This window comes from Pristiophorus japonicus, unplaced genomic scaffold (assembly GCF_044704955.1).
Source record: "Pristiophorus japonicus isolate sPriJap1 unplaced genomic scaffold, sPriJap1.hap1 HAP1_SCAFFOLD_622, whole genome shotgun sequence".
NCBI classification, from domain to species: domain Eukaryota; kingdom Metazoa; phylum Chordata; class Chondrichthyes; family Pristiophoridae; genus Pristiophorus; species Pristiophorus japonicus.
In genome coordinates this window covers 45096-65800 of record NW_027254534.1, presented here as the reverse complement: position 1 = coordinate 65800, position 20705 = coordinate 45096, and the positions used below count along the sequence as shown (strand labels likewise).

The following is a 20705-nucleotide window of genomic DNA, read 5'->3' as shown; positions in this document are numbered from 1 at the left end:
ATACAGAGTAAAGCTCCCTCTACACTGTCCCATCAGCCACTCCCAGGGCAGGTACATCTCGGGTTAGATACAGAGTAAAGCTCCCTCTACACTGTCCCATCAACCACTCCCAGGGCAGGTACAGCACGGGTTAGATACAGAGTAAAGCTCCTTCTACACTGTCCCATCAAACACTGCCAGTCCACAATGAGCAGGGCTCAGTGAGGTTGGTTGCGAGGCACTGCAGTGATGTCATAAAGCAGGCCATTCAGCCCAGCTGGTCCTCTCCGTGTCCCTTTAAAGGTGGAGAGCTGGGACATCCTGTCTCAACACACATTCCCCCTCTTCATACTGAGAATCCCTGGGGAAGGCCCAAGGTCCAGAGTGTGGAACACATCCAGGGGGAAAGAGAGAGAAGGTGTGGTAAATCAAGGAGTAGGGACTGAGGGACACCAAGCTGAAGTTTTAGAGGAAGAGTGAGTTCAGTAGTTTAAGATCCAGGGAGAGAACAAGGCATATTGCACAAATTGCTACTATTTTACCCTTCTCTTCCTCTCCACCCCTGATGGTGCTGACTCTGGCTGGGTTCAGTACTACACTCACTGGTTCCTCTCCCTCTCCACCCCTAAAAGGTGCTGACTCTGGTTGGGTTCCATTCTGCATTCACCAATACATGACCCATGTGCCCAATTTCCCTGTATGAACCTCGACAGCGAGTGTCAACAGGCTATTCCACTGTCCTCACCTGAGGCCTCACACGTGTATTTTCCAGCAGGGTCACTGGACCCTCCTCCCAATGGCTCAGTGGGTAAAGGTAACGCCCAGTGTGACTGAATCATAGGAACAGGAGGGACCCAGGTTTAATCCTGTCTGCATATCCTCTCCTTCTAATCCCCTGTAAAAGCTGTTTACAAATATCATCAGGAACATAGGAACAGGAAAAGACCATTCGGCCCCTTGAGCCTGTTCCGCCATTCAATTAAATCATGGCTGATCAGTATTTTAACTCCGTCTACCTGCCTTGGTTCCATCGCCCTTAATACCTTTGCCGAAGAAGAATCTATCAACCTCAGTTTTGTAATTTTCAATTATCCCCCATCCTCAGTTTTATTGGGAACAGAGTTCTTGATTTCCACTACCCTTGAAGAACATATGAGGATAAGAAATCGGAGGAGTGGGCCATGCGGTCCCTCGAGCCTGCTCCGCCATTCAATAAGATCATGGCTGATCTTCTCCCTCAACTCCACTTTCCCTCACTATCCCCGTATCCCTTGATTCCTTTCGTGCCCAAAAATCTATCTATCTCAGCCCTGAATATACTCAATGACTGAGCATCCACAGTCCTCTGGATTAGAGAATTCCAAAGATTCACATCCCTGAGTGAAGACATTTCTCATCTCAGTCCTAAATAGCCGACCCCTTATCCCAAGACTGTGACCCCTATTTCTAGACTCTCGAGCCAAGAGAAACAGCCTCTCAGCATTTGTGTGAGGAAGTGCTTCCTGACATCACCCCTGAATGGCCTAGCTCTGACTTGAAGGTTATTTCCCCTTGTTGTGGACTCCCTCACCACTCCTTGAGTGGTCTGCACAGTGCGGTCTTAAACGGAGTGTACTTAAACAGAATGGTTTATTTGGGAACTTGGAAAGAGTGGGAATTGGGAGAAGAGGGGGAAGGAGTTGCAGCTTTTTGCCACACTGTTTGTAATGCTTTGTGTTACAGGTAGATATTTAATGTCATTATCCATTACTCAATGCAGATCAAGTAAGAAATCAAAGAACTAAACTGTAAAATAAGTTACTTAAATACAAATGTAATAACATTTAATTAAATAGAACATGGTGATATAGGGCTGGCAGTGCAGGTGGTGTGTCACAAATGCAGCATGTGGGAGTTTGTGGGGAGCATTGTGATCCCGGACAAACACCTTTGCAGTAAGTGCATGCATCCTGAGGAGCTTCAGCTCAGAGTTGTTGAGCTGGAGTCTGAGGTGCAGACATTGTGGGGCATCAGGGTGGGGGGAGTTATCTGGACACTTTGAAAGGGAATGTAGTTGTGTTGGGGGACAGTATAGTCAGAGAGATAGATACTGTTCTCTGCAGACGCGACCGGAAGTTTCGAAGGTTGTGTTGCCTGCCCGGTGCCAGGGCTAAAGAATCTCCTCACAGCTGGAGAAGAACTTGGAGTGAGAAGGGGGGGATCCAGTTGTCGTGGTCCATGTAGGAACCAACAACATAGGTAGAACTAGAAATGAGGTTCTGCTGAAGGAGTCGGGGTCCAAATTAAAAAGCAGAACCTCAAAGGTAATAATCTCTGGATTGTTACGTGAGCCACGCGGCAATTGGTACAGGGATAAGCAGATTGGAAAGTTAAAAGTGTGACTCAAAGAGTGGTGTGGGAGGCAAGGGTTTTGCTTCATGGACACTGGCACCAGTACTAGGGAAAGACGGAGCTGTTCCATTGGGACAGGCCCTACTTAAAACGGGCTAGAGGCTAGAACCAGGGTCAAAGTCCGAGGTCCCATGGAGGGACAAAGCCGGTGTCAGCAGGATGGGGCCGACACGGAGCATCGACGAACCGCTGTCCAAATTCAGAGACAGGTGGAGCAGGCGAGTGAAGTCCAGAGGCTATTTGAGGGGCAGAGAGTTCGAGGAGGGAGGTTGTTGCCATAGGAATCAGAGTCGGTGGCGGGAAAGGAAGCTGATGGCGAAACAGATGCAAGTTGGAGGTCACCGTAGGTCAATAAGAATATAAGAATTAGGAACAGGAGTAGGCCATCTAGACCCTTGAGCCTGCTCCGCCATTCAATAAGATAATGGCTGATCTGGCTGTGGACTCAGCTCCACTTACCCGCCCTCTCCCCATAACCCTCAATTCCCTTATTGGTTAAAAATCTATCTATCTGTGACTTGAAAACATTCAATGAGCTAGCCTCGACTGCTTCCTTGGGCAGAGAATTCCAGATTCACAACCCTCTGGGAAATTCCTTCTCAACTCGGTTTTAAATTGGCTCCCCCGTATTTTAAGGCTGTGCCCCCTAGTTCTCGTCTCCCCTACCAGTGGAAACAACCTCTCTGCCTCTATCTTGTCTATCCCTTTCATTATTTTAAACGTTTCTGTAAGATCACCCCTCATCCTTCTGAACTCCAAGGAGTAAAGACCCAGTCTACTCAATCTATCATCATAAGGTAACCCCCTCATCTCCGGAATCAGCCTAGTGAATCGTCTCTATACCCCTCCAAAGCTAGTATATCCTTCCTTAAGTAAGGTGACCAAAACTGCACGCAGTACTCCAGGTGCGGCCTCACCAATACCCTGTATAGTTGCAGCAGGACCTCCCTGCTTTTGTACTCCATTCCTCTCACAATGAAGGCTAACATTCTATTCACCTTCCTGATTACCTGCTGCACCTGCAAACTAACTTTTTGGGATTCATGCACAAGGACCCCCAGGTCCCTCTGCACCTCAGCATATTGTAATTTCTCCCCATTCAAATAATATTCCCTTTTACTGTTTTTTTTCCCCCCAAGGTGGATGACTTCACACTTTCCGACATTGTATTCCATCTGCCAAACCTTCGCCCATTCGCTTAACCTATCCAAATCTCTTTGCAGCCTCTGTGTCCTCTACACAACTCGCTTTCCCACTAATCTTAGTGTCATCTACAAATTTTGTTACACTACACTCTGTCCCCTCTTCCAGGTCATCTATGTATATTGCAAACAGTTGTGGTCCCAGCACTGATCCCTGTGGCACACCACTAACCACCGATTTCCAACCCGAAAAGGACCCATTTATCCCGACTCTCTGCTTTCTGTTCGCCAGCCAATTCTCTATCCATGCTAATACATTTCCTCTGACTCCGCGTACCTCTATCTTCTGCAGTAACCTTTTGTGTGGCACCTTATCGAATATCTTTTGGAAATCTAAATACACCACATCCATCGGTACACCTCTATCCACCATGCGCGTTATATCCTCAAAGAATTCTAGTAAATTAGTTAAACATGATTTCCCCTTCATGAATCCATGCTGCGTCTGCTTGATTGCACTATTCCTATCTAGATGTCCTGCTATTTCTTCCTTAATGATAGTTTCAAGCATTTTCCCCACTACAGATGTTAAACTAACCGGCCTATAGTTATCTGCCTTTTGTCTGCCCCCTTTTTTTAAACAAACAGAGGCGTTACATTAGCTGCTTTCCAATCCGCTGGTACCTCCCCAGAGTCCAGAGAAGCGGCAGAGAAAATTAAAACCACAAGCCAGCGAGCAGCAAAGCTGGAAACCGGTAGAATGATCAGTTGAAGCCTCGTCCACACACAGAACACATGTATGGTTTCTCCCTGCTGTGAATGGTGCGATGTTTTTTTCAGGCTGTGTAACTGGTTAAAGCTCTTTCCACAGGCAGTGCACTGGAACACTCTCACACGGGTGTGTGTGTCTCGGTGCTTTTCCAGTCACACTGATGTTTGAAATCTGTTCCCACAGACAGAACAGAGAAACATTTCTCCTTCCACATTCAAAGGCTGATGATATTCAAGTCCTGAGAAATCGAATAACTACATCAGATCTTGACGTGATGTTTCATTTGAGTTTCCTGTCTGCAAATCTCACCTTCTAATACACTGTGAAAGGAGATTTCAAAACTCATCATTGAAAGTACAGGACAGAAATTCAGAATAGGCATATGTACTTTCCATGGAAGATTCTTTCCTTTCTTGTTCCCATAAAGCTGTAAATCCCTGTCCCACACATTGTCCCTCCTGCTGTGCTGAAATCCAAGCACATCGCACATCTCCTAGACTGTTTCTCCTCCACTCCCAGTTTTCACTACCAATTCTGGCTGGGTTCAGTTCTACAGTCACTGGTTCCCCTCCCTTTACTCCCCTGAAGGTGCTGACTCTGGCTGGGTTCAGTTCTACACTCACCAGTTTCTTTCCACTATGTGACCCATGTGCCCAATCTCCATGTGTGAACCTCGACAGTGATTAGTGTGCAAAATTAAAGCACATGGTATTGGGGGTAATGTGCTGACGTGGATAGAGAACTTGTTGGCAGACAGGAAGCAGAGTCGGGATGAATGGGTCCTTTTCAGAATGGCAGGCAGTGACTAGAGGAATGCCGCAGAGCTCGGTGCTGGGACCCCAGCTACTTACAATATACATTAATGATTTATATGAAGGAATTGAGTGTAATATCTCCAAGTTTGCAGATGACACTAAGCTGGGTGGCAGTATGAGCTGTGAGGAGGATACTAAGAGGCTGCAGGTTGACTTGGACAGGTTAGGTGAGTGGGGAAATGCATGGCAGATGCAGTATAATGTGGATAAATGTGAGGTTATCCACTTTGGGGGCAAAATCACGAAGGCAGAATATTATCTGAATGGCGGCAGATTAGGAAAAGGGGAGGTGCAACGAGACCTGGGTGTCATGGTACATACATCAGTCATTGAAAGTAGGCATGCAGGTACAGCAGGGCAGTGAAGGCGGCAAATGGTATTTTGACCTTCACAGCTAGGAGATTTGAGTACAGGAGCAGGGAGGTCTTACTGCCGTTGTACAGGTGAGGCCTCACCTGGAATATTGTGTTCAGTTTTGATCTCCTAATCTGAGGAAGGACATTTTTGCTATTGAGTGCTGCGAAGGTTCTATTGTTGAGGCCAATTCACTAAATATATTCAAAAAGGAGTTAGATGAAGTCCTTACTACTAGGGGAATCAAGGGGTATGGTGAGAAAGCAGGAATGGGGTACTGAAGTTGCATGTTCAGCCATGAACTCATTGAATGGCGGTGCAGGCTAGAAGGGCCGAATGGCCTACTCCTGCACCTATTTTCTATGTTTCTATGTTCACCTGGCTGATTCCGAGGATGGCAGGACTGACATATGAGGAGAGACTGGATTGACTGGGCCTGTATTCACTGGAGTTTAGAAGGATGAGAGGGGATCTCATAGAAACATCTAAAATTCTGACGGGACTGGACAGGTTAGATGCAGGAAGAATGTTCCCGATGTTGGGAAAGTCCAGAACCAGGAGACACAGTCTAAGGATGAGGGTAAGCCATTTAGGACTGAGATGAAGAGAAACTTCTTCACTCAGAGAGTTGTTAATCTGTGGAATTCCCTACCGCAGAGAATTGTTAATGCCAGTTCATTGGATATATTCAAGAGGGAGTTAGATATGGCCCTTACGGCTAAAGGGATCAAGGGGTATGGAGAGAAAGCAGGAAAGGGGTACTGAGGTGAATGATCAGCTATTATCTTATTGAATGTTCGAAAGACCGAATGGCCTACTCCTGCACCTAGTTTCTATGTTTCTATGTCCTCACCTGAGGCCTCACACGTGCATTTTCCAGCAGGGTCACTGGAGCCTCCTCCCAATGGGTAAAGGTAACACCCAGTGTGACTGAATCATAGGAACAGGAGGGGCCCAGGTTTAATCCTGTCTGCATATCCTCCCCTTCTAATCCCCTGTAACAGCTGTTTACAAAAGTCATCACTGTGTAGGAACAGAGGAACAGAAAAAGGCCATTCAGCCCCTTGAGCCTGTTGTGCCATTCAGTTAGATCGTGGCTGATCAGTATTTTAACTCCATCTACCTGCCTTGGTTCCATCGCCCTTAATACCCTTGCCGAAGAATAATTTATCAATCTCAGTTTTGGAATTTTCAATTAGCCCCAGCCTCAATTTTATGGGGAACAGAGTTCCGGATTTCCACTACGCTGTAAGAGCATAAGAAATAGGAGCAAGAGTAGATCGTACGGCCCCTCTCGCCTGCCGCGCCATTCAATAAGATCAAGGTTGATCTTGTACTTCAACTCCACTTTCCCCGTATCCCTGGATTCCTTCAGTGTCCAAACATCTATCGATCTCGGCCCTGAATACACTCAATGACTGAGCATCCACAGCTCTTTGGGGCAGAGAATTCCAAAGATTCACAACCCTTTGAGTGAAGACATTTCTCCACATCTCAGTCCTAAATGGCCGTCCGTTATCCTGAGACTATGACCCCTAGTTCTAGACTCTCCAGACAAGAGAAGAAACAGCCAATCAGCATTTGTGTGAGGAAGTGCTTCCTGACATTAGTCCTGAATGGCCGAGCTCTGATTTTAAGGTTGTGTCCCCTTGTTGTGGACTCCCTCACCAGAGGAAATAGTTTCTCTCCATCCACCCAATCAACTCCTTTAATCATCTTAAACACCCCAATTACATCACCCCTTAATCTTCTATATTTCTCATAATTTACAAACTTCATCACTAAGTACAGGATCATAGAATCACAGAAGTTTACAGCACTGAGAGGCCATTCAGCCCATCGTGTCTGTGCTGGCCGACAAAGAGCTATCCAGCCAAATCCCACTTTTCAGCTCTTGGTCCGTGGCCTTGTAGATCACGGCACTTCAAGTGCACATCCAAGTTCGTTTTAAATGCTACAAGGGTTTCTGCCTCTACCACCCTTTCAGGCAATGGTCTCCAGACACCTACCACCTCTGGGTGAAGAGATCTCCCCTCTAAACCTCCTACCACTTTATAATCTACGCCCCCCTGGTTGTTGACCCTCTGCTGAGGGAAATAGGTCCTTCCTATCCACTCTATCTAGGCCCCTCATAATTTTATACACCTCAATTAGGTCTCCCCTCAGCCTCCTCTATTCCATAAAAAAACCCCAGCCTATCCCATCTTTCCTCATAGCTAAATTCTCCAGTCCAGGTAACATCCTCCTAAATCTCCTCTGTACCCTCTCTAGTGCAATGACATCTTTCTTATAATGTGGTGACCAGAACTGCACACAGTACTCTCGCTGTGACCTAAGTAGTGTTTTATACAGTTCAAGCATAACCTCCCTACTCTTGTATTCTGTGCCGCGGCTAATAAAGGCAAGTATTCTGCATGCCTTCTTAACCACCTTATCTACTTCCTGCGACCTTCAGAAATCTGTGGACATGCCCTCTAAGGTCCCTTTGTTCTTTTACACCTCATTGTCCTACGATTTATTGTGTATTCCCTTGCCTTGTTAGCCCTACACAAATGCATTACCTCACACTTTTCCGGATTGAGTTCCATTTGCCACTGTTCTGTCCACCTGACCAGTCCATTGATATCTTCCTGCAGTCTATAGCTTTCTTTTTCACTATCAACCACACAGTCAACTTTTGTATCATCTTCCTTGCATTGAAGTATATACTATTTAGCATTGCCAAACCATGGAAGAGAGCGGCTGGGACACATTTCTGACACAGCTCAAGATTAACCCCGCACGGCGACTTTGTTGTCGGTGATGATAGACGAGAAAGACCAAAGTGCCATTTGGCCCCCTCAGTGTGGCCCTGAAGGACTGTGTCCAGGCTGAAGTTCTGTTCCCACCGTACAATCCTCCCCCCAGATTGTCCTCTCTGAGTTCGCCAGGTGATGCTAAACACTCAGGTGGGAAAGACAAAAATCCACAGCAATGTGTGAAAAGCAAAGCTGATTTATTTCCCATTCATCCAGAATATTAAACTCCAGCCCAGTTATAGGAGTCATCAGCAGAAAAATAAACCAACTGTCAGAATGAACATGGTTCAGTCCGGGATGTGATTAACAGTAGCAAGAACAGCAGAATCCCACCTCTGCAGTCACTTGTGAACTCGCTGGTGTTTCAGCAGGATCGAAGACTGAGTGAATCCCTTCCCACACTCTGAGCAGGTGAACGGCCTCTCCCCAGTGTGAATGCGCTGGTGTTCAGTGAGGAAGGATGACCGAGTGAATCCCTTCCCACACTCTGAGCAGGTGAACGGTCTCTCCCCAGTGTGAGTGCGCTGGTGTCTCAGAAGGTCGGATGACTGAACGAATCCCTTCCCACACTCGGAGCAGGTGAACAGCCTCTCTGCAGTGTGAACTCGCTGATGTCTCAGAAGGTCGGATGACCGAATGAATCCCTTCCCACACACGGAGCACCTGAACGGTCTCTCCCCAGTGTGAACACGTTGATGGCAGCTCAGTTCTGCTGAATTTTTATAGCACTTCCTGCAGTCCGGGCATTTAAAAGGTCTCTCGTCAGTGTGAATACGCTGGTGTCTCAGAAGGTTGGATGACTGAGTGAATCCCATCCCACAATCAGAGCAGGTGAAGGGCCTCTCCACGGTGTGCACTCGGTGTTTCAGCAGGTCAGATGACCGAGTGAATCCCTTCCCACACTCCGAGCAGGTGAACGGTCTCTCCCCAGTGTGAACTCGTTGGTGTCTCAGCAGGTTGCATGAATCAGTGAATCCCTTCCCACACTCAGAGCAGGTGAACGGCCTCTCCCCAGTGTGAACTCGCTGGTGTCTCAGCAGGCTACCTGACCGACTGAATCCTTTCCCACACACAGAGCAGGTGAACGGCCTCTCCCCAGTGTGAGTGCGCTGGTGTATAGCGAGTTTAGATGATCGACTGAACCCAGTCCCGCAGTGAGAGCACCTGAATGGGCTCTCCCCGGTGTGAACACGTTGATGGTATGTCAGTTCCCCGGAATGTTTATAGCTCTTCCCACAGTCCGGGCACTTAAAAAGTCTCTCGTCAGTGTGAACTCGCTGGTGTATCAGAAGGTGGGATGAACGAGCGAATCCCTTCCCACACTCGGAGCAGGTGAACGGCCTCTCCCCGGTGTGACTGCGCTTGTGTCTCAATAGGCCAGAGATTTGGCTGAAGCCTTGTCCACACACAGAACACGTGTACACTTTCTCCCCACTGTCAACGGTGCTTTTTGCTTCCATATTGAGAGGCCGATGATATTCGGGTCCCGATGAATCGAGTGACGCTGTCAGATCTTGATGCGGTCTGCGATTTGAGTTTCCCGTCTGCAAATCCTCCCCTTCTAATACCCTGTAAAATTAATTTAAAACAGGAAAAAGGGAGTGAGAGAGAGAAAACAGAGGCAGATTAGTAATTTGAACTTAATGAGCCTGCTAATTTGTGGGGCTGGCACTAGAACAAAGTGACCATGAAAGCGACCGAATTGTCGTAAAAACCCAACTGGTTCACTAATGTCTGATTCTGGCTGGGTTCAGTTCTACACTCACTGGTTCTCCTCCCCTGAAGGTGCTGACTCTGGCTGGGTTCAGTTCTACACTCACCAGTTTCTCTCCAATATGTGACCCATGTGCCCAATGTCCACGTGTGAACCTCGACAGTGAGTGTCGACAAGCTATTCCCCTGTCCTCACCCGAGGCCTCACACGTGCATTTTCCAGCAGGGTCACTGGAGCCTCCTCCCAATGGCTCAGTGGGTAAAGGCACCGACCAGTGTGACTGAGTCACATTAACAGGAGGGGCCCAGGTTTAATCCCCTCGGCGTATCCTCTCCTTCTAAACCCCTGTAAAAGCTGTTTACAAAAGTCGTCACTGTAAGTAGGAACATAGAAACAGGAATAGGCCATTTGGCCCCTTGAGCCTGATCAATTGGCCCCCAGCCTCAGTTATATGGGAAACATCGAGTTCTGCATTTCCATTACCCTTTAAGAACACAAGAAATTGGAGCAGGATTAGGCCCATTGGCCCCTCGAGCCTGCTCCACCATTCAGTAATATCATGGCTGATCTTCTACCTCAACTCCACTCTGGTTACCGACCCTTCTGACACTGAAAATTATTTCTCCTTATTAAGAGGGTTGGCGGGCTGGAGGAGATTACAGAGATAGGGAGGGGCAAGGCCTTGGAGGGTGTCATGTATGTAACCACAATGTAACACCACTGTATTACTGTATACACTCAACCTAGATGCACACCTTGACAAGGGGTGAACTTGTGGGAGACACTCCTTACCTGATCACACAGGTGTAAAAAGAGAGGTCCCACACAGGGTCATCATCTTTGGAGTCCTGCAAATAAAGAGAGCAGGTCACAGAGTGACCTTGTCCCCAGAATGTGCCTCGTGTGGTTTCATGCTGTAGAGTAAGGACTTTACATTGGCGACAAGAAACGGGAATTCACGAGAATGGCCACCGGTAGCACAGAGGAACGGTACTGTGCTGGGGAAGACTGGGACGATTCTGTCGAGAGGCTTCAGCAAAGCTTCATTACGAAAGAATGGCTAGATGATGCAGCGGCTGACAAGCGAAGGGCTCATCTTTTGATCGGCTGCGGACCAAAGACTTTCATGCTCATGAAGGACTTACTAGCACCCGAAAAGCCGGCGGACAAAACCTTTGAAGAACTTACTGAATTGATCGGGGAGCACCTCAAACCGGCGAGTAGCATACATATAGCCTGACACAGATTCTACACCCACTGACGTCATGAAGGACAGAGCATACCGGACTTCGTAGCGGACCTCTGGCGTTTGGCCAGCCTCTAAGTTCACAGACGCCTGCACGGGGATTTGCTAAGGGATTTCTTTATCGAGGGCATCGGTCATGCGGGAATTTCCACAAATTAATTGAGACCAAGGATTTGACCTTAGAAGCGGCGGCGTTGATGGCTCAAACTTTCATGGCGGGGGAGGAAGACACGAAAATAATATACGCGCGCAACTCTGCCTCTAACGCGGTGATGGATCAGGGAGTCAACATCATCAATGTGACTCAGGCAGGCAGGGGCAGTCCAACATTCCCCAGGCAGCAATAGACCCCAGAGTAGGACTGTAACAGACAATGGCAGGCTGAACGGACATTCACGCCATCACAGTGGACAATGTGGCTCGGGACGGGGCCATTGACACCCACTAATAGGGTACTTAAGAGCAGTCAAAGGGACAGTCAGCGAGGAATGCCTGGCCATAGTCCCTTTGTTCCCAACAATAGAAACTTTAACTCATGCTGGAGGTGTGGGGGAAAACACTCAGCTAGATCTTGCAGATTTCAACAGTTTGTCTGCAGGAACTGTAATCTCAGTGGCCATTTAGCTCAAATGTGCAGGAAGCCTGCAACCAGACTAATATATGAGGCGGATGGACCAGAAGAGGGTTCTTTGAGGCAGGATGACTTTTGGGGCGAATCGATGGATGCCGAAGCTTAGCGGGTCCATGTGGCGAATATTCACAGCTCATACACCAGAACGCCATCAATTTATTAAACGGCATCCCTGTACGCATGGAGCTGGACACTGGGGCCAGCCTGTCACTCATGGGCGTTCAGCAATTTGAGAAGCTATGGCCACTTAAAGCCAACAGACCCAAATTAGCACATATAGACACAATTACGGACTTACACCAAAGAAATCATTCCGGTACTAGGCAGTGCAATGTTGGCTGTCACACCCAATGGGATAGTGAATCGGCTGCCACTCTGGATTGTCCCGGGCAATGGTCCAGCACTGTTGGGGAGGAGCTGGTTAGCTGAGATGAACTGGAAATGGGGGGATGTTCACGCAATGTCGTCTGTGGAGCGAAGTTCGTGCTCACAAGTCCTACAACAATTCGATTCACTATTCCAACCGGGCGTCGGGACTTTCAAAGGCACTAAGGTAGTGATACACATCACCCCAGACGCCAGGCCAGTGCACCACAAAGCCAGAGCGGTGCCATATGTGATGCGGGAAAAGATCGAGAGCGAATTGGACCGGTTGTTGAGAGAGGGCATCATCTCGCCTGTTGAATTCAGCGACTGAACGAGCCCCATCATGACCGTCCTAAAAGAGGATGGCTCTGTCAGGATCTGTGGAGACCATCAATCTGGTGTCCCTACAAGATCAATACCCGCTCCCGACAGCAGAGGACCTCTTCGCCACGCTGGCAGGCTGCAAGCTGTTCACCAAGTTTGACCTCACTTCAGCCTATATGACCAAGGAACTGGCCGACGAATCTAAACTACTGACCACCATCACCACGCACAAGGGACTGTTCGTTTATAACAGGTGCCTGTTTGGCATTAGATCAACGGCCGCAATTTTTCAATGATTCATGGAAAGCCTGCTTAAATCCATTCCTGGAATGATCGTATTCCAGGACGACATCCTCATCACGGATCGAGACACCGAGGAACATCTCCACAACCTGGAGGAGGTGCTATGCCGACTGGACCGGGTAGGCCTGCGACTCAAGAAGTCTAAATGTCTGTTCTTAGCTCCTGAGGTTGAGTTTCTGGGCACGAGGGTTGCTGCAGATGGGATTCGGCCCACCGAATCCAAAACAGAGGCGATTCGACGAGCACCCAGGCCCTGCAACACATCGGAGTTGCGTTCATTCCTGGGACTCGAACTATTTCGGGAACTTTCTGTCGAACTTGAGCATGTTGTTGGAGCCGCTACACGTGCTCCTGCATAAAGATTGCGATTGGTTTTGGGGGGACTGTCAGGAACGGGCTTTTGATCAGGCGCGAAACCTACTTTGTTCAAACAAGTTGTTGACCCTGTACGACCCCTGTAAAAAAATTGGTTCTGACATGTGATGCATCGTCCTATGGGGTTGGGTGCGTGTTGCAGCAGGGCAATGCTGAGGGTCAACTACAACCTGTGGCTTATGCCTCCAGGTCGCTCTCTCAAGCAGAACGGGGATATGGGATGGTCGAGAAGGAAGCGCTTGCGTGTATCTATGGTGTAAAAAAAATGCATCAGTACCTCTTTGGTAGGAAGTTTGAATTAGAGACGGACCACAAGCCATTAACATCCCTATTGTCAGACAGCAAGGCCACCAATGCCAACACATCAGCTCGCATACAGCGATGGGCTCTCACGCTGGCTGCCTATGACTACTCCATCCGGCACCGGCCCAGCACTGAAAATTGCACTGACGCGCTCAGCAGGCTTCCACTGGCCACCACTGAGGGGACAGCGGAGCAAAGTGCCGAGATGGTCATGGCTGTCGATGCCTTTGACAGCGCAGGCTCCCCCATCACAGCCTGCCAGATCAAAATCTGGACGAACAGAGATCCCCTCCTATCCCTGATTAAGAAATGTGTCCTGACTGGGGATTGGGCGCCCGCACACGGAGCATGCCCTGAGGAGGTCAGACCGTTCCACAGACGGATGGATGAGCTCTCCATCCAAGCCGACTATGGGGCAGCCGGGTAGTTATGCCCCAGAAGGGCAGGGAGGCATTCATCAGGGAACTCCACAGCGAGCACCCAGGCATTGTGCTGATGAAGGCTATTGCCGGTCACACGTTTGGTGGCCTGGAACATTGTGTTCGCAGGCACACGTGTGCCCAGCCGGGCAATGCCCCCAGGGAGGCCCCGCCCAGCCCGTGGCCCTGGCCCACCAGGCCATGGTCAAGCATTCATGTTGACTATGCGGGCCCATTCATGGGTAAGATGTTCCTTATTGTGGTAGATGCGTATTCGAAATGGTTCGAGTGCATCATTCTGAATTCATGCATGTCATCCACCACTGTGGAAAGCCTATATGCGATCTTTGCAACCCATGGCTTGCCAGACATCCTGGTTAGTGATAACGGACCATGTTTCACAAGCTACGAATTCCGAGAGTTTATGTCGGGCAATGGCATCAACCACGTCAGGACTGCGCCGTTCAAGCCGGCCTCCAATGGCTAGGCGGAACGTGCGGTCCAAATCATTAAGCAAGGGTTGCTCAGGATTCAAGGACCCTCCCTACAATGCCGCCTGTCGCGCCTCCTGCTGGCCTATAGATCCCGTCCGCACTCGCTCACGGGGGTCCCGTCCGCAGAGCTACTAATGAAACGGACACAAAACTCGGCTGTCCCTCATTCACCCAGTCCTGACCGACATAGTTGAGGGCAAGCGCAAGTCTCAAAATGAGTACCATGACTGTAATTCGAGGGGGGAGGTGTATAGAAATAAATGATCCTGTATTCGTCCTCAATCACGCCGTGGGGCCCAAATGGCTTGAGGGCACTGTAATTGACAAAGAGAGGAATATGGTCATCGTGGTAAAACTCAACAATGGTCAGATATGCCGTAAGCATCTGGACCAAGTAAAAAAAAATGTTCAGCACCGACACGGAGGAACCTGAAGAAGACCATGAGATGGATTTCACAACACCGCCAGTGAACGAGCAACAAGAGCAATCAGAAGAATGCACAGTCCCTGCGGTCAGCCCGGAGAGGCCGGAATCACCACAGGTGACAGACACTCACGTGAGTGTCCAACAACCAGAGCCCCAACTGCAGCGCTCCACGAGGGAGCGTAGACCACCTGAAAGACTAGACCTATGATCCCGATATGACTTTGGGGGGGGGGGGGGGGGGGGGCGGAGGTGATGTCATGTATGTAACCACAATGTAACACCACTGTATTACTGTATACATTCAACCTAGATGCACATCTTGAACTTGTGAGAGACACTCCTTACCTGATCACACAGGTATAAAAAGGGAGGTCCTACACAGGGTCATCGTCTTTGGAGTCCTGTAAATAAAGAGAGCAGATCACAGAGTGACCTTGTCCCAGAATGTGCCTCGTATGGTTTCATGCTGTAGAGTAAGGGCTTTACATTCTTTACACAGGGATTTGAACAAGAGGAGTATTTTAAAGGCTGAAGTCACCAGCCATCTCTCCCAGTGCAGAGTGACTCACTACGAATAGGAAGGATTTTTGTTTAACTACTAAAGATGCATAATGAGGGGGAAATCAATCTCTGTACCTTTAACTAACAGCAACATGGAAAGAGGGAAATGAATGACCTTTAAACACCTGGTCCACTTGGCACCGAAGTTTCTGAAATTCATAATAGGAACTCCAGGGAAACAAAATAGCTGTGTTGATAAAGGATGGAATCACTGCAATAGTGAGAGACAACATTGGCTCAAATGATCAGGATGTTGAAACAGTTTGGGTGGAGATAAGGAATAATAAGGGGAAAAAAGTCACTGGTGGCCGTAGTCTATAGGCCCCCTAACAGTAGCAACTCTGTTGGTCGGAGTATAAACCAATAGTGTGTGCTTGTAAAAAGGGAACAGCAATAACCATGGGTGATTATAACCTCCGTATTGATTGGACAAATCAAATTGGTCAGGGTAGCCTTAAGGAAGAGTTCATAGAGTGCATAAGGGACAGGTTCCTTGAGCAGTATGTAACAGAACCAACCAGGGGGCAGGCTATCTTAGATCTAGTCCTGTGTAATGAGACAGGATTAATAAACAATCTCCTAGTAAAGGATCCCCTTGGAATGAGTGACCATAGCATGGTTGAATTTCAAATTCAGATGGAGGGTGAGAAAGTTGGATCTCAAACCAGCGTAGGAAGCTTAAATAAAGGAGACTACAAAGGTATGAGGGCAGAGTTGCCTAAAGTGGACTGGGAAAATAGATTAAAGTGTCGGACGGTTGATGAACAGTGGTGTACATTTAAGGAGCTATTTCATAACTCTCAAGAAAAATATATTCAAGTGAGGAGGAAAGGGTTAAAAGGAAAAATAGCCATCCGTGGCTAACTAAAGAAATAAAGGATGGTATCCAATTAAAAACAAGGGCATGCAACGTGGCCAAAACTAATGGGAGGACAGAAGATTGGGAAGCTTTTAAAAACCAGCAAAGAATGACTAAAAAAATGATTAAGAAAGGGAAGATAGACTATGAAAGTAAACTAGCTCGAAATATAAAAACAGATAGCAAAACTAAGACAGTAATAAAAATAACAGAACCAACCCCTAAACAATAACAAAATTTTTTTTTATACATTTTTAAAAATTATTTAAATCAAAAAAACAAATATTTATGAAAAGTAAGGGAAAATGAGATATACGGCAGAAAGGAAACAAACAAAGCACTAAGAAATTAAAACATTAGACCCCGCCTAACAAAAAATCCCCACTCCAAACCATGGACATTCAACTAGGTGAGGCATCACATACTACACACTAACAAAGAGAAGGCGGACTCTACATTTTCACCTAACAAACAGGTAGGACAACAGACCACACAGAGAGAACACATCAGAAGGAGAAAGAAGAACCAGAAGACCAGACAAAGCAAACAATTGACACCTGATCATTGAGAGAAACAAAGGTTTAAATAGTTCTTTTCCCTCCTCACAGCCCTTCTCGTTTTGACTGACCTAGTGGAAGGTAAGGAGCTCTAAATTCTCCATAACCTCTCACTGTACGTTTTTCGATCGAAAACTCGCGTGACTCTTGAACCCCCACCACACTAACCCCCCCCACCCCCGCACCCGTTTGCTTTTCCTGGCCTCAGATGAAGCCCCAGTAAATGTGAAACGTTAGGTCTATAGACTACAATCAGCCACCTAGACGACGGATCGTGAAGTGAGTTTTATAAATCCTCCCCCAAAAAATCCCCCTGACCTTTTTCTCCCCCCTCCCTGGTGGATTTCTCTCTCACTCTATCCAGATTTCAGATCCACGGTGCTGTCTTTAAAAAAACCTCTCTCATTTTTCTCTGCTTCTAAAAAAATCTTTCCTGTACCAGCTCTAATTGTACTACTAACTAGAACTAAATAAGATAATTGTCTGCTGTGGTACCGTGATTTCTCTGTTCCCCCTTGTTGTCCCCCTGACCTCACCCACCACCAACCGATAATTATTGCCGTCGAACCGTAGTGTACACATACGAAAATAAATTGAAAAACAAGAAAAAAAATGCTTCCTAAATTCCCCACCCCCCCCCCCCCCACCTCCCCACGTGGTCAGTCAACACGGCACGGATCCTGATCAACCCACCAAAACCATTCACAATTTAAGGCCCATAATCCCCTTCCCCACCCTACAGCCCAATCATTCATAAAAAGAACCCTCACCTAAAAATAGTTACAACAATGTAATTTTTTTTATTATTAAATAATTAAATTAAAAATCCAAAAATAAAAATCAGTCCACCAAAGTACAAAACTAAATCTCCACAAAGAACATAACAACGACTTAAAATCAACCCCCTAAAAAACCCAGAGACTGATCCCTTCCCCGGGAACAACAGGACCTCTGCTCCAACCCGCCTCCCTCCCGAGCCACACAGAAATCCAGCCGAGGCTGATCATCAGCACTAGGCCCAAACACACAAACCACCGATTGACCCAAGACACCATCCCACCAATGACAACAATTAACCCCAGCCACCAACGCTCCCCCACCACTGCCCAAAACACGGTAACATCCCCCCTCCACTCTCAAAACATGGTAACACCACCCCCCTGTGAATATTTAAAAATGTATAGAGACATTTAAGTTGAGAACGTGGGAATTGTATAGGGACAGTGTAAGCTAACAAAGAATTCATGGAGGAATAGCCATGACATCTCAGACTCGAGACTGCAAAATGTTACAACACTAACACATTTTGAAACAAAACCCACAGCTTGCAAAACAAACCTCAAGGTCGTACTAACTCACATTGCTAACCTGAAACATTAACAGTAAGAGAATAATGGGCCTGTGTAAAATCAGACCATTCTTAGATCGGCTTATGAGTGGACAAAGGGAAAGAGGGATCAAAGAGGATAGGCTGAACTAGGATGTCACTCATATTGTATCTTGTTATCTTTTTCCGAAAATGTATAACCGTCGTGCCTTTACAATGTAACATCACTTTGTCCGTAGGAAGTGAGTGCGATCTATCAGAGTTGCATTCCTTCTGTCTGATAAAGTCCCCGATCGGGATTTGCTTTTGAAATAAATGCTCGCTTTGTTTAAAGCAGAATCGGTATTTGACTCAGTGATTTCGCTGTACCAGATTGAGGGAAAAGAATCCACATTTACACCCCCACTGCCCAAAACACGGTAACCCCACCCCTCACTGCCGAAAACATGGTAACAACACCCCCCCCACCTCCGCCACTGCCCAAAACACGGTAACACCCACCCCTAAAAACTTAAGCACAACCCAAACAACCGATGAATGAAAACCAAGCCCTAAAACCCAACCCTGAACTGAACTTTGTACTGGTCCCACTTCTGGGGGTGGTGAGACCAGTACAAACCGGACGATCTGCACCTGGGCAGGACCGGAACCAATATACTAGGGGGAGTGTTTGGTAGTGCTGTTGGGGAGGAGTTAAACTAATATGGCAGGGGGATGGGAACCTATGCAGGGAGACAGAGGGAAATAAAAAGGAGGCAGAAGCAAAATATAGAAAGGAGAAAAGTAAAAGTGGAGGGCAGAGAAACCCAAGGCAAAAAACAAAAAGGGCTACATTACAGCAAAATTCTAAAGGGGCAAAGTGTGTTAAAAAAACAAGCCTGAAGGCTCTGTGCCTCAATGCGAGGAGTTTCGGAATAAGGTGGATGAATTAACTGCACAGATAGCAGTTAACGGATACGATGTGATTGGCATCATGGAGACATGGCCCGAGGCAGGTGGACCAAGGCTGGGAACTCAACATCCAAGGGTATTCAGCATTGAGGAAGGATAGACAGAAAGGAAAAGGAGGCGGGATGGCGTTGCTGGTTAAAGATGAAATCAATGCAATTGTAAGGAAGGACATTAGCCTGGATGATGTGGAAACGGTATGGGTGGAGCTGCGGAATTCCAAAGGGCAGAAAACGCTAGTGGGAGTTGTGTACAGACCACCAAATAGTAGTAGTGAGGTTGGGGACAGCATCAAACAAGAAATAAGGGAGGTGTGCAATAAAGGTACAGCAGTAATCATGGGCGACTTTAATCTACACATTGATTGGGCTAACCTAACTGGTAGCAATGAGGTGGAGGAGGATTTCCTGGAGTGTATTAGGGATGGTTTTCTAGACCAATATGTCGAGGACCAACCAGGGAGCTGGCCATCCTAGACTGGGTATTGTGTAATGAGAAGGGACTAATTAGCAATCTTGTTGTGCGAGGCCCCTTGGGAAAAAGTGACCATAATATGGTGGAATTCCTTATTAAGATGGAGAGTGACAAAGTTAATTCGGAAACTAGGGTCCTGAACTTAAGGAAATGTAACTTCAACGGTATGAGGTGTGACGTGGCTAGAATAGACTGGCAAACGATACTTAAAGGGTTGACGGTGAATAAGCAATGGCAAACATTTAAAGATTACATGGATAAACGTCAGCAAATGTACAACCCTGTCTGGAGTAAAAATAAAACTGGGAAGGTGGCTCAACCATGGCTAACAAAGGAAATTAAGGGTGGTGTTAAAGCCAAGGAAGAGACATATAAATTGGCTAGAAAAAGTAACAAACCTGAGGATTGGGAGAAATTTAGAATTCAACAGAGGAGGACTAAGGGTTTAATTAAGAGGGGGAAAATAGAGTACGAGAGGAAGCTTGCAGGGAACATAAAAACTGATTGCAAAAGCTTCGATAAATATGTGAAGAGAAAAAGATTAGTAAAGGCAAATGTAGGTCCCTTCCAGTCGGATTCAGGTGAAATTATAATTGGGAACAAAGAAATGGCAGAACAATTAAACCAATACTTCGGTTCTGTCTTCACTAAGGAAGATACAAATAACCTTCCGAAGGTAGTAGGGGTCAGTGGGTCTAATGAGAAGGAGGAACTGAAGGATATCCTTATTAGGCGGGAAATTGTGTTAGGGAAATTGATGGGATTGAAGGCCGATAAATCCCCGGGGCCTGATAGTCTGCATCCCAGAGTGCTCAAGGAAGTGGCCCTAGAAATAGTGGATGCATTGGTGATCATTTTCCAACAGTCTATTGACTCTGGATCAGTTCCCATGGACTGGAGGGTAGCTAATGTAACACCACTTTTTAAAAAAGGATGGAGAGAGAAAACGGGTAATTATAGACCAGTTAGCTTGACATCAGTAGTGGGGAAAATGTTGGAATCGATCATTAAGGACGAAATAGCAGCGCATTTGGAAAGCGGTGACAGGATCGGATCAAGTCAGCATGGATTTATGAAAGGGAAATCATGCTTGACGAATCTTCTGGAATTTTTTGAGGATATAACT

At 47.1% G+C, this 20705-nt stretch overlaps 1 pseudogene; it reads right to left on the bottom strand.

Annotated features, from left to right (window-relative positions):
* Positions 1–20705, bottom strand: part of LOC139255708 (zinc finger protein 420-like) — a 54455-nt pseudogene that overhangs the window by 7068 nt on the left and 26682 nt on the right.